At 36.3% G+C, this 14,591-nt stretch overlaps 1 protein-coding gene across 17 annotated transcripts in view; it reads right to left on the reverse strand.

Moving 5' to 3' along the window:
• Nucleotides 1-1,520: 1,520 nt before the first annotated feature.
• ERC2 (ELKS/RAB6-interacting/CAST family member 2) overlaps nucleotides 1,521-14,591 on the reverse strand; it is a 556,650-nt gene continuing 543,579 nt past the window's right edge. For all 17 annotated transcript variants that reach the window (XR_011100132.1, XR_011100130.1, XR_011100127.1 and 14 more), the window contains one exon: nucleotides 1,521-4,514. The gene's annotated coding sequence lies outside the window, so the exon portion shown is untranslated. The remainder of the gene's footprint in view (nucleotides 4,515-14,591) is intronic.

The following is a 14,591-nucleotide window of genomic DNA, read 5'->3' on the forward strand; positions in this document are numbered from 1 at the left end:
ATCAAATCCTGGACCTGAAGCACTGTGTGAATGACTGGGAGATGCAAGATGCAGAAGGTGTTATACAATTGGCTTTACCTGGATGATGCTGACACGGAGCTGCCTGGGGATCTCAGAGTGTGTCTGAACAGACATCTTGGCTTGAAATGCAAACCCACACACGGCTTCATACCCTGAACACCCCCCCATTGCTTATGTGTTTCCTTGCTTGAACCTCAAGTTTCTTTAGCTTAAGTCTGGACTGAACAAACAGGCTCTCTTAGGAGGAAACCTCAAGATCACAAGAGGTTGACTCAGGCTCGCTCCAATAGGGCTGGAGGAGCTCTTGGCTGCATGAACTTAGACTTCAACCTGAGGTGTGCCACTGAGGGCTACAGTTCCTGCAGCCAGAACTGCCCTCCAGGAAGTTTCCCTCCCCTCATGGCCACCACAAACATGCTGGCCCTGCCCTCCTCCTGGGGCCCTTGGAGCCCCTTTCTGCAGAGGAAGGAAGACACTCCTTGCTGACAACAATTTTACAGAAAAAGGGTATTAAGAGCCTTCCCCAGTTTCCCCAGATCTACTGCCTTCCTCCTGAACAGCCTCTACACAATGTACATGCACTTACTGTGTCCTTCACGGCACAGGGAGGAAGAGCTGCCATTACCACAGGCAGTGATGAAGTGTGGTGGAGAACAAAACCGTGTGTTTCCAGTGGAGTGGGACAAAAAGTCCCAGTATGGGCACTGTCTGAAAACAGAACAAGAAAATCCTGAAAAATAGCTGCAGGTCTAGAAAGAAGATAGAAGCTATTTCTATAGTATCAACTATAAAATAAGTATGCATAAGTAAAATACATGAAAAAATATATTTAGCTGTAGTTAAAAGTGATACTTAATATCCTATATTATTACATAGTACTCTCTTACCAAGAAAATTAATTTATAGGCAAAGAATCGGAGCTTAAAACTAAGAGACTGTGTGTTTTTAAATAACCTAAGCACACTTACTTACCTTTTATTCTCCTGCTGTGTGTGCCCTGAGCTGGCCCAAGGAGTTCTATGAGGTAAGAAATTCCTGCTCAACAAAAGTTCCTTTTCTAAAAAAAGTGAACATAATGGAAATGGGGAACCACTTACCAGGCAGCTGAAAAAGGAGCTGACTGTGCAGAGAATTTCACACCTTACGGCTTTTGGTCAGTAAAGTACATAAACAAAATGTAATTTTCTATGCAATTACAGAGGGTCACACAAGAATATTATGCTTTAGAAACCCACTCAAAAGCACATATTGCTCATTAAGAGCCCAATCCAGAAAATGGTTACTCACTTTAGTAAAGTTGCTCGTAAGCATTTCTGGGAGCAGGGCCTAGGAGACATTTTCCTTTTTATGCTTTCTTAAACAGTTTATGTGATAGTAACAACAGGAAGATAAATTACTTTGAATGGTAGCAATTAGAGAAATAAGGAGTGTGATAGATTTACCATGTGGAAAACATCTTCTTACAGTCATTAAACTTAGTTTTAATGACACAACACTGATTTCAGAAAGAAACAAGTTTATTTGATGAATATAAACAAGCTGATCAACACTAAATACTTCCCGTACACATGATAACAATGTTATGAACTCTAAATACCTTGGTACTTTACACTTCTATTAGACATTAAATTACAATGACTGTCTAATACATGCCCACTGGTAATTTCTAGGAATTCCTTAGTTTCATATCAATGTCCTTAACCACATATCAATATCACAATCCAGAACATGCCACTCACTTGAAAAAAGTATTACAAGAAGCACTATCAAATGAGGATCTAAGGTAAATAGGGAATACTGACCCATTGCTGCAGAACATCACATTCAAATATCACCCTACACACACACACACACAAAAAAAAAAAAACACAACAATGCAGATATAGATTGTGTCAACACATCTGAGGTCTTTTCATAAACACTGTTTAAAAAGTAAATTGAAACTCACTTTCAAATGAAAGTCAATGTACAGGTACGTGCATACTGGATACACAAAATTCATTAAATACAAAATTCATACTGTACATTTAAATGAAAGAAAGAATGCGCAGTACAAGACTGATCTCACATTAAAATAATCGTAACCATTAACCAAAAGTTGGCTTGTTTCTTTACACTTAGAGGGGGCAAAAAACTACCAAACATTGCTCAAATAAAATAATTTCCCAACATCACAGTGTTTATTGTAAACCCCGAGATCATATTTTAGTACATGAAAAGATTTTCATTTAGTACTTGAAAAGATAATCACATGAAATGAAAAAAAAAAAAAAAAAAAAAAAAAAGGAGAGGGAGAGAGAAGTATAGAAAATAAAAGACAGAAGCAACATTACAGAGTTTTCCTCTCTAGGGACTAAATTGTAGGCCCTGATAAAAGTTTAGATCAATACTCCAACATGATTGGAGCAAAAATGCCCCTAAAATAATATCTATGGCACATAAATATCTAACTATACAGCTTTGTATCTGTGACCCTATTTCCCCCTAGTTTATTTCCTACTTCAAGTATTCAGTTGCAGAATTAAGGTTAAGACCTGATTGTAAGAGACACAGACGATTGTCCCCTACTGTGACAACAAATTTGTCACGAGAAAGTTTTATTGTCTGAGTTTCCAAGTGCAACATTTGTCATATGTGCTAAATGTACTCCCAAAAGCTTTGCTGTTTCAAAAACAAAGATCTAAAATGCCATTGATAGTTAAAGGACAAACTTTTTAAACATGAATGAAATCTGGATTATCTATGCTATACTAATTCTATCCATTTTCTATCTATGGAAAATGGTAGCATCCAGCAGGACTACTGCTCAAATAAATTGCTCTTTGATTGCACCAAGAATAGGGTACAAATAAATAAAATATCATCTCTAGACAATCAATTTAAAGGGCTATATGTATGGCTCATGTAGGGTGTTTAGGGTTAATTGCACCACAGGTTCAAAAAATATTTCTTTCTAAATTCAGTGCAAGACTTCAGGAGTATCCATTTAGATTTTTCTTTTTTTACAGCAGCAAAGAAAAAAGTAATAAGGATTAAGGCCACCCATGCTTAAATTTATTGTTTGTCCTTTAAAAATGCAGATATTCTGTTCCCACTCCCATCAGCGTGGAGGCATTTCTTCCATGGACAAAAAGATGCCTCAATAAAACAACCAAGCATTTGCACATTTGCCAGATGGAGTCATAAGTATCCTCTCCTTGAGAAGTGGTAGAGATTTAACTAGCAGTTAATAATTTCTCACTGAATGTAATGACTTCATATTTTTATTTTTTCATGTGCATGTGCTTGAGAATTATTATACTAGATATATTTTGTTGATACAAACAGCCTCTAAGTGCTATTTGATCATTGGTATTTTCTTCTGTAACATCTAAGAGTCATTGGGATCCATGTTGGAGTCTGTTTTTCAATGCAGAAAATGATAACAAACAGTTCCTCATTTACAGGAGACCTAGTGCATATACTGTATTCACAGCAATTTTTATTTTTATATTTTTATTTTTATTTTCATTTTTATTTTTTGAGTCCCAGCTTTTATTGTTGAAGATCTATATGCATTTGGATGGTAAAAGGTTGACACATCCTTGTGTTATATGTCTGTACATACACATACATATGTATTTATATGTGTCTCAAGCTTTTACTATCCAGGAATAGATACATCTTGTTTATAATCATATATTTATGATCAAATTAGATGTCCTATGCATTGTCAGAGACACACACCATATTTCCATAAAGCTAATCTTTGCCATCAGTTATTAGTACCAAAAATTGATTTCATTTCCAACCTGGCCCAGAGCTTAATACCAGTTATACTATCAATGTGTATTTTTTTAATGTTGTTGGTGGTTTGTGGTTTGGGTTTTATTTTTTGATTATAATTATTTTATCAGTAGATATGAGAAAACAGAGGAGGGTAAAGGCTTGGGTTTTATTTTTTGAGAAAGCCCACATCTAACTGGGGGTAAGATTAATGCCAACACCCTTATATCACATTTTACTAATACCTCTTTGATAATCTAGTGCAATAGAAGTTTTAGAATAGACCAGGTAAAAATCAGCAAATGCAGATACCATACCTAAACGAATCTGAATTACTTATTAAAATCAATATCAATTTACCAATAATTAGTTAAATAACCTGTTTAACTGAACTTCATTAAACAATAGTATTCTGAACAGAAGGTTTGTTTGTGAAAGCAATAACTTGCAAGACCCATTGAAGATATAAATAAAGCTCTTGTAATTTCTGCTTGAGTCTCCTTCATTTTTTTTCAAAGTATCTAATTTCCTAGTAGACTACAAGAAATAATGGAGAAAATGCCAATTAATGCATCATTTCATTAGATATCAACCTTAGCATTCATTTTACGCATCTGTGATCTTCTCCAGGATATCATGGTCATGTTTGGAGATCCAATGCAATAGATTATCATTGTTACATTCCAGTGATACGTTTTTTCTTCCTGTTTCACTAGTTCCTCTGACAACTGTAACAAGAGAACAAAATATTCTAGTTAATAAAATGTTTCAGGCATATGCAACATCTTAGTTCTCATCTAATCAAGCTTCTCATAGACATCAGCAGATATATTGCTTTTCTAGGGACTAAGGATTAGGCAAAGATTTAAATTCAATTTGAGCACATTTGATATGCTGGCAATTTGATATGCTGGCAATACACTGGCAATACACTGAAAGGGTGGCAATTAGTTTTACAGATGATTTGTGTCACAAGATTTCCCCTAAATGGGAAAGATTTTAAATTCCAAAGATGTTAAATTGTGTTGTGTTCGTGATTTTGCAAATGGGGAGTTTTCTGTTCTCTACAGGCACAGTAGCTTTGAATTGGAAATGCTATTAAAACAAAATAAATAAATGTTTTATTTGGAAACCAAAGGAATTGTCCTTTTATTTCTGTTCTGGTCCATGGCAGGTGGAATGTGCAGTGCCCCTAGTGACTCTCCAAAAATGGAGGTACTGGAAGCAACATTTCATTGTTGTATTTTAAGTATTTTAAACTAAAGTTCACTTCAATTTTCAAGACAATGGAGGAAGGTTTTATGGATACAAGTACCTCAGATTTATAAAAATTGAAATATTCCACAGTGAGCATTTCAGCCATGCAGTCACTTGTGAGTGGTTGTTGCTCTCCATGGCTTAGCTGGTACTTCTGAAATCTAGGGGACTGCTAAAGGTAACTGGTCAGTCAGTGGAAAGTGTCTTCCTGCTGTCCATGGGCTTTGGAAGAGGCTTTGTCTGATTGAAAGCAACTTCATTGGGAGGCCTGAATGATTTGTATTGTTCCAATAGTTCTGTTGCAAACAGCACAGTACTCTTGAACAGAGTGCAGTGAATTAGTCTTATTCATGGTATCTGTATATCAGATGAGTGGGAGGAATGAAATGATTCCTTTGCAGGGCAGTTGTTCATTTATCTACTTACTTTGTTCCTGGAGAAGTGAAAATGTGTTATGTATGGGATCCTTCATTACTGAGCTTGCATTTATTTAACTAGAGAGGTTTCCAAAACATCCATCTTTAATAAAAAAGTAACCGCTGCAGAAGTTTTACATTTTTGGATACAGCTGAAAAAATGTTGTTGTGTACAACTATTTGACTAAAATGCCTCTTTAAATTCTAGAAGCTAACATTTATCAGAGTAATTGTGCTATGAGTAAAGTGCAATACTTTGCGTAGAACACAAACTTACAAATGATTTTAAATCCCTATTTTCAAGTTCATGTCTGTGTGGTAACTACATATAATGGTTTATATAATACAAACTTAGGTGAATAATTTTACTTCTCCAATGGGAGGTTGGTACAATTTTTCTGGTTAAAACACTTTGGGACTAATCCAAAGCCCACTGAAATGTGGAAAGGTTTCCATTGATTTTAACAGGCTTTGGATTTGGCCCTTGAATGAAGAAAAAATGACTTCTGCAGAGCTGGAAAGCCAGGGAGTTCCTAAAGTAGATCATGTTACTAGTTCTGGCACATAAAATCTTTGCGAACTTTTTATGAAAACTGTAAGTTAGAGCATGCGTTACGTTTCGTGAACTGTGCATAGCTACCATTCTTTTGTGTGCCAAGTATTTCCTAATCATCATTCAAAGAGATATATAGGCATAGGAAGCACCCATATAAATTAAGGAGGAGAGTACATTCCAGAAACCTTAGCATAAAAATGTCTATATTTTTTTAACAATTTCACTAAAATATGATCACAGCAAATCTTCAATACACTTGATATTTTACAAGCTGAAGTTCCTTTGCAATTAACACTCATTTATGCACTCAAAAAGAAGAACTCCGAATAAAGAATCCAATCTGAGCAGGAGCAGACAATCACAAAACACAACCTCTCTTCAGCTTGCTCCCCAAATTTTCATTGGGGTTTTAGTACAGAATGAAATTCCCAAATAAACTCCATGCGCTTAATCAACCCACCCATTCATCAGGAAACCATACATGTATTGGGACTGTAACAAAAACTGGCTCACCACAGGTAGGAAATGCAAAGTATTTCTCAAGTAAGTCAAATAAATATATAAAAGGATATTGCTGTCAAATACCAACTGAGGTTTAGTAAATTAAATTTATATTTGTTTCTTAAATGCTGTACTTGGTATAGGTCACTGAACCTCTGAAACAGAAATAAAAGCTGGTAACATATATTGGGCCTGAGATTCAGCACTGCTGCAACTGAAATTAATGTCTTATGAGTTTGGCACCTCTGATGTTAGATACCAGTCAATGAAAATATCAGAAGGATGTGAAGATATAAAAGTGTAGTATCCCAAAAATATTTGTTCGTGTTGTTTTTCCTTTGGATAAAGACACCTGCCAGATTACTACTTTTTACCTCCAATCCTTTCCTCTCAGCAGTGATTTGCAGGAATGAGCTGGGAGAGGGTGGGTAAACACAAAGGGGTTAAAGGGGAAACTGTTTAATAACAGTAGTAAAATGCAGGCTATTTTTGACATCTGGGTTAATGTCCATTATGCTCCATATGCTTTCCAAATGTTTGCAACAAGCACCTAGATACAAAAACAGATACCCATTCACATAGGCTTAAATTGCCCTCTCCTAACCTGTTACACATGGTACCTACATAAAAGGCCAACGACTGATATGGTAATTAGCAAGTCAGAAAGAGAGGGAATGGCCAGTTTATTGTAGGGAATTTGTATCTGACCAAATGTTAGTAGAGAAGGATATCATTAATGGAATCCTGTTAGGGCTATTTCTGCTCCTTAAGGTATAACAAGAGATGCACTGTAATGTGACATCTTTTAAAAAGCTGTCAGGATTAATTCCTCAGTTTCCTTCTCTGCACTAATTCATCACTACTGCCATCAGACTACTAAAAATGATGTGAAATAATTTCATTTTCTAGAAACAAGTAACTAGAATAAAAAATAGTAATGCACAAATAAGGATATAACACCAAGTTTTTCTTGAGTGACCTCCTGGAACTCAGCTGTGCCTCTTGCAACAACAAAATCTAAATGACATTAATTAAAAAAGAAAAAATAAATTATATTAATTAAAAAGAAAAAAAAAGAAAAAAGAAAAAAGAAAAAAAAAAAGAGCATTCTCAATTTTTAGTTTTGCTCATCCAAACCCATGAAAAGAATGACACAATTAACTAAGACAAAGCCCTGGCACAGCACTATGCTGAATTCTGACCCTGCCACTAGCTTTTTTTGTGAGTAAGGGAAAAGCCACATCATTTTTCTGTGCTTAGCTTGCTCTTTGCTATAGCAGGGATAACATCAGGGTCCTCTCAGGAATTTGCAAGTCTTCATGTTTGTAATGTGCCTTAATAGTCTTGGATGAGTGCTAAGTATTATTATTTTTCAGTTTCTGCATTTGATTAAATCTGAAATAACATAGTAAAAAATAAATTAATATATTAAGTTACAAGTAAAAAACAAGCATGTGGCTTGTTCAGCTACTTGTAACACTTTTAATATGAACACATATTGTAGACTAGGTGATTCCCAAGGTATGTAATGACATGTACCATGTGGGCATAACTTAACAACTGCAGGATCCCCCCCAGATGTTTGATTCAGCCAAAAAATCTGCTCATGGCTTCTGTGTGAGCCCAGAGCTTGGACCAGTGGGAGCACTGCAGGCTGCTTTTCCCCTGCCTCTGAAGTGCAGTTGCAAATGTGATCACAGTCCAGGTATTTGCCACTCAGCACAAGAAACAATATTGGGTAGCACAGATTTGCTGGAGTGCTCTCCCCTGTTACACTTCCTTTAGCATAAGATACAACAATGGCATATGAACTTCTCTGTCCCAACAAAAAATACAGGTTTTGCTACTTCCACCTGGCCCAATTCTTGTGGAAAGAACAAAAAACAACCTCTCACTTTCTAATGAATACAGTATCCTGCTAAAGTCTGCCATATCAATGTGGAAATCTTCAGCAGGGAAGGCCAACGAGAGAAATAATTAAGACATAAAGTTGTATTCAACCCGTGTGGAAAACTTTCAATGCCAAGATGCCAAAGACACCTAAGACACTTGTTGAGCTAAGTGAAAAGGTAAAATCTAGTTTAGATTTATAGCATTCCTTCAGTGTCCCTCTAGGAGTTTGGCTTTTTGCCAGTGTTCCTTGTTAAAAATTTGTTAAATGTGTTTGGCATTAATGCAAACACAAAGTGCTCATTTGTTACAAATTCTATTGGAATGCATTCATTTAAGGCAATGAAGTAGTTACCAGAAAAGAAAAAATGTTCATTAAGTACATTTTAAAAATACAATGATGTATGCGGTGCATAACTATGGCGCCCCAGTGCCTATATAAATATCTGACAGAATAACCACAAGTTGTGTTTGGTTTGAAATTGGAATCTTTTAAACATAACCAATAGAACAAAACCTGGTTTTGTTTGTTGTCAAAACTGATGTTAGTCTTTCTTGTTTAGAACTAGTTAAAATAACCAAAGTTTAGGCATACAATTTCTTGCATCTCAAATCAATAAAGCACACAGGTTAAAATAATGCAAAAGAAAGTTTCCTGATTCAAATAGTAAGTGCAGCACTGCACATTATCTGGAGAACACTGAACACAGAAAGTAAACACCCTGCTTGGAGGAGAACAAATTTTAGTCATTCTTAAAAACTCCACTTGAGGAAATGTTACCTGGGAGATCTGCAGCTGTCTGGCACCAATCAGTTATACCTGGGCAAAAGGTGTTCTGCACTGCTCCAAACCAATGGGGCACATCACACAATAAACAGCTCAAATCTAGTTTATAAAACCCTAACAAAAAAGCCTATCTTCTGTAGCGATATGAAAAATCTCCAATTATAATCATTCTTGATTCTGAATAAGCAATCCAGAGGAGTATTTTTTAGAGGCTTGAAAATGTCATTTAAGTTAAATTGTAAAAGTAGAACCATTTCTCATCTTACTTCATCAGTGATTTATAGTTACTTATAATAAAGCTTAAAAATGGTAAATATGAGAATAAAATATATTTAATAATAATAAAAAAAAATCCAGAAACTGTGTGACTTAATTAAATATTGAAAGGGTCACATGAAACATCAGTACAAACAGTTATTTTTAAAGACAAAATGAACTTCATTCCAGTTCTGGCTAAGAAATTATTTATCCCATTTGTTGCTATTTATGTTTTAAATTCATTATACAGTAAACTTCAGAAGGATATGCAGCTGGTGGTAGAATCACTGCGTGAATGTGATGATCTTTCCATATTGCTGTAATGCCAGAACTGTTAATCTGAGTTAGGGATAAAAGCAGATACCATTGGGATGAATAAAATCAAATGGATCCAAGTCCTCTAGAGAGTTAGTGTCCTTGAAAACTACGGTACGTTTCTATAATAAAATTAGATTAAGTTTGTGAACTTTAAGACTACTTGGATGAGGATGCTATCTCTACTGGGAGTGTTTATAAATCAAAATTAGACAAGTGGAAAATGAATTGAAAGACAGATTTTTTATTTTTTTTAATAATAAACTTTTCCTTTTAATACAGTACATCTAGTCCAAATCACAGCTTTTCAGAAATATGAAAAATCTTAGCATGTATTCTTCAATCTGCCACTTTAATGCAGAATTAAAAAAAAAAAAAAAAAAAAAAAGGATAACATGAAATGTTATCATGGCATCATCCCAGTACTCTTTGATTGTCTGAGCTGGAGCGTATTGAAGATGATGGAAAAATTTCTATTGACTCCAGTGGACCCAAGAGCTGCTCACAGAGGCAGCAGCATAGGGCATGGAGCTCTTTGTCAGGACATTTATGACTTCCTTAAGATGCAGCACATGAGAGCATTAAGACTTTTTTCTTTTAATTTAAGTCAAACAGAAGTGACAAATAAAGAAGAGTTCTTGGGCAAAGCAGTTCAAACAACAAGAGTTCCCAATGTGATCCTAAAAACTGTCAATAGCAGAGATTACTTAATGAAATCTGAAGGAGCCTTTTTCATCCTTGCTGATGTGGAATGCCATTTATTCTCATGCTAGGGACTAATTAGGGGCCTTTTTTGAAGATCAAGGTTTTGCGATCTCTGCTTCTTAATAACATGGTTTGCCTGTCTGCCACCTGGGACAAGGCAAGGCACTCTCTAACTCCCAAACAGCAGGCACTGCCTCAGGCCATTGCAAGTGCAGGCAGGAAACTGATCCTGTGCTTTCAGTCATTTAACCCGTTCACTGCCAGCCCTACACAAGCCCACTCGAAGTCCTTAATAGGCAGTGACCAATCCCACAGGAAAGCACGAGCTTAATATAATCAAAGACTCGTGCAGCTGGAACTCTGATATTAACAGCAAAATTAATCTATCAGTACAGTGATAAAGATGGCATCACAAATCATCCTTTACTGATAGACTGGATTGAATGCATGTGGTAGCACTTGCTGCAAATCCACATACCACTCGCTGTGCTTCAAGCAGAGAGACAGTTCATATTTCTGGTGACTGGGAAAAGAAGTGGTTAAATAAAAGCTGTGTCAAGCCCCCAATCTAATAAGTCATCTTATTAGGAAGTTGTGATGCCCTGTTTGCCCTAGCCTGTGGCTTGTCTGCTCCACTGAAAGGTCTCCTGCTGGGACCTTTGTGGCATTATATGAGGTAGAGAAGGCTGCTACAATATATGAGCCTTGGTTTTGAGCAGCCAAAACAGCAGGAGAACTAAGCTGCAAAGAATTAAACATGTAACAACTTTGTAAAAGCACAGACAGTGATTGAGGTTGGCCCTTTTGCTGTTGACACATTCTGGCCCCTGTAGGTTGTGGTCACTAAGCCCATTAGATTTGCAGTGTGGCAACATGTAGTTTAGCAAGTTCAATGTGTTTCTGTTTTATTTCTAAATACTGGATGCAAGCTGGCAGTGATAGGAGAGTGGAATATGGCACCAGAAATATGTTATAAACACAGTCGTCATTGTCAGAGATGTAAAATTACTTTTCAAACTATTTTTGGCAGATGGAGGTTGGGTGTATTTTTACATTTTGTTAACTGAAACTTAATTGCAGATTGCTGCATGTTTTGTTTAATATGAGAAAAAAAGAAAAAAGAAAAAAAAAAAAGAAATTTTGAGATGCCATTTTATCTTTAAAGAGGAAATTTTCACCAGATAGATAAATCTCTGTTGCTAGAAATTCATTGCAAAATGAAAACAACAGCAAAAATGAACACACAAAATATTCAGCTGGGATAAGTTTCACTTACAAGCAACCACTTAATTAAACCATCACTTCCCAATTCTGATTTTTTTTTTTCCTTTCTTTAAGATAAAACATAAATTTAAATCAGAGTTTAAAAAACAACAACAACAAACAAATCAGACTGTGAAATAAACACTAGAGATGAACGAAATTAATGAGCAGGGATACAATGGATTCAACAAGGGTAGATTTAAGACACAAAACCTACTATGAGTTACAAATGAGAAGAATGCCCCTTTCTATCTGTCTAAGGACTACATGCTTTTAGGGACTGGTGTAAGTTTGCATTACACTTTGATTAAGATGCTCATGATCTCCAAGACCTGCAGGTTCTGCTTGCCTTTCAAAACTGCACTGCAGCCCCATGTTTAGTAAATTCCCACAGACTGATTACTTCCCAGAGTTACCAGTCTGTAGATATGGAGCAAGAGATCAGTTAGTTGAACATTTGTGCTTCTGAAAGATGTCTCTGCCCTCATTCCCAAACTAGCTAAAGCTTTGGTGCATGTAACAGGTTAAACCTGCAGTGAATGACAAAGAGAGGTCATGAGGCTGAAGGAGGGAGGGAAGGGGTTGGCTACTTCTTTCCATTCAGATACATTTCTCTGGTGAGGACTCCCCTGTCTCTTCCTAGGTGAGGCAAGAGGATTCTTGCTCAGTTGTGGTCAGCCCTGCAGGGTGCCCAGCTCACTGCTGCTGGCAGTGCAGCCAAGGGCTCAGCAAGTTCAGACTTGCTGATTCACAGAAATAACTGGCCACTTCTTTTGGAGGGACAAAAGTGATGTTAAAGGCAAAGCACATTCTTATTTTGACCACCAGGGATGAAGAAATGTTCCTTTTCTGTTCTCTGAAGTTTGCCTGAGCTAAGCAAGGTCATAGCTGTGGCTTTTATATGGATGAGGGGAATTTCTAGAATATGTAGGACTTAATTTCTTAAAAGGCTGTCATCTTTTTAGGTTTGCTGATAGGGACTAGAAGGACATTCTTAAAATCTCACACATATTTGCCTGGTGGTAGGGAGCATAACTTGGTTTTCACCTCATGCATCCTACAGGATTCAGTCAATATTTAACAGTTGAAACTGGCTGACTGTTGCTCTTGGATAACCCTAGTTACTGTGGCTGTCACCATGCTCTGTTATTAGAAGCATATTGGTTACAAGATGTTGTACCAGAGTAAACAGTAATAAATTTGGTGGTTGTGGTGAGGAAGTTTAATCCAAAAACATTCCAGCCAACAAGCAGGAGTACAAGGGCTGTACTCCTTTCCTGGAGTACCCAAGGGCTGGACGGAGTCCGGAGGAAGAGAGGTGGTAAAGGTTGAGTGCAGGTCTGAGGTACTTTGTGTGTGGGCTTTTTTCTTCCTTTAGGAAAAGACTGGATTCTTGGCTAGAGAGGACAAGTCTTGTTGGAAGCACTGGGCATAGTATAATGTCCTCAGGGCAAATGACTCCAGAAAACTGGCAGAAGTTTGCTTGGGATTATCTTTCTCTTAAGCAAATAATAATAAGAAAAATAATAAAGATGAATCTAATGGTTTGCATCTGCTTTTCCAATCACATTAGATTGCTTATCTTCTAAAGCTGAGAATAAACTAATGAGCTTCAAAACTAATTTGCTATGTGGATCGGAATATTTGTACCAACAGTTATATGTCCCTCTCAGTACTTCATAATTTAGGTAAACTATGAACGTGCTTTTTCGTTAGTTTGCTCTGCTAGTTAATAGCTCTGTCCTCTTTAAATACCTCTGTCCTCAGTTAAATACCAATTTATCTGTGGAGCACATTGTGAGGTATACCTGTTGTTTTACTAATAAAAATAGAGAAATCAATATGCCAAAGGATAGCTCTGACTATTGTTATATATCAAAAGTCTGCTTTGCAGTTGATGAGATATATTTTCATCTTCTCCAAAGAATCCTATTTTATATGGTTTATGATAGGAACATACTTATAAATTTGAAGTGTGATACTTACAGTTGCATCTTTTAATGTCAAGAAGAGATCCAGCCAAGGAGTGCACTGGTTGGTTTGGTCTATTTGAAGCGAGACCAATGCTGGATCCACTTAAAACTCCTAGAACTGCTAAAGCATTACAATAACTGTGTGTGGCAGTGTGAACATGACCATACATGCTTGACAGCTACTTATTTTTTAAATACCCATCCAGACAACACGCAGCATTTTGAAATCTAGCTTGTGTGGTCTAATTATGCAATCATTTTTATACTTTAGGCCCCAATATTATGAGCGTCTCCACAGTTATGGGTCTGCCCACGCATTCCTCAATGCATGATAGGGCAGACTTAGGGACCAGTTCTGGTAAGCATATAAACATACATTTAAATTGTTACTTAAGTGAGACTTAAATGTGCACATAACATTAAGAACATGTGTCTGTCTTGGATGGGACCTTTCAGGGTATTCTTTTACTAAGGGCGTGCATACAATATGCCATTCAGATTGAAGACCCACAGTCATCTGCATACCAATAATAAACACTATTGCATAAAGGGAAATTATAAAATAGCAATAAGGAAAATCTTGCTTCCCCAAATCTCTGAACACCATCTTTTTAACCATTTATGAACTTAACAGAAAGTATGTAAAAGTTAGCAAAATCAGAGGCTTAGTCTGCAAGATTTCCAAATGAGATAATCATGCAAGTGTCAAATGACAGGTAAACATATACGAACAAAAATATGAACTTCATTACAAAATCTTATAAAATGACAAGAACAATAATTCCTACTTGATACATTTTTTTGTAAATTTGATGTATCGTAATTAAACTAACAACATTATTTTAGCTATACAAGACCAGTAAATTGATGAACACAAATAATCT

The sequence above is a fragment of the Anas acuta genome, chromosome 11, assembly GCF_963932015.1.
Source record: "Anas acuta chromosome 11, bAnaAcu1.1, whole genome shotgun sequence".
NCBI lineage: Eukaryota > Metazoa > Chordata > Aves > Anseriformes > Anatidae > Anas > Anas acuta.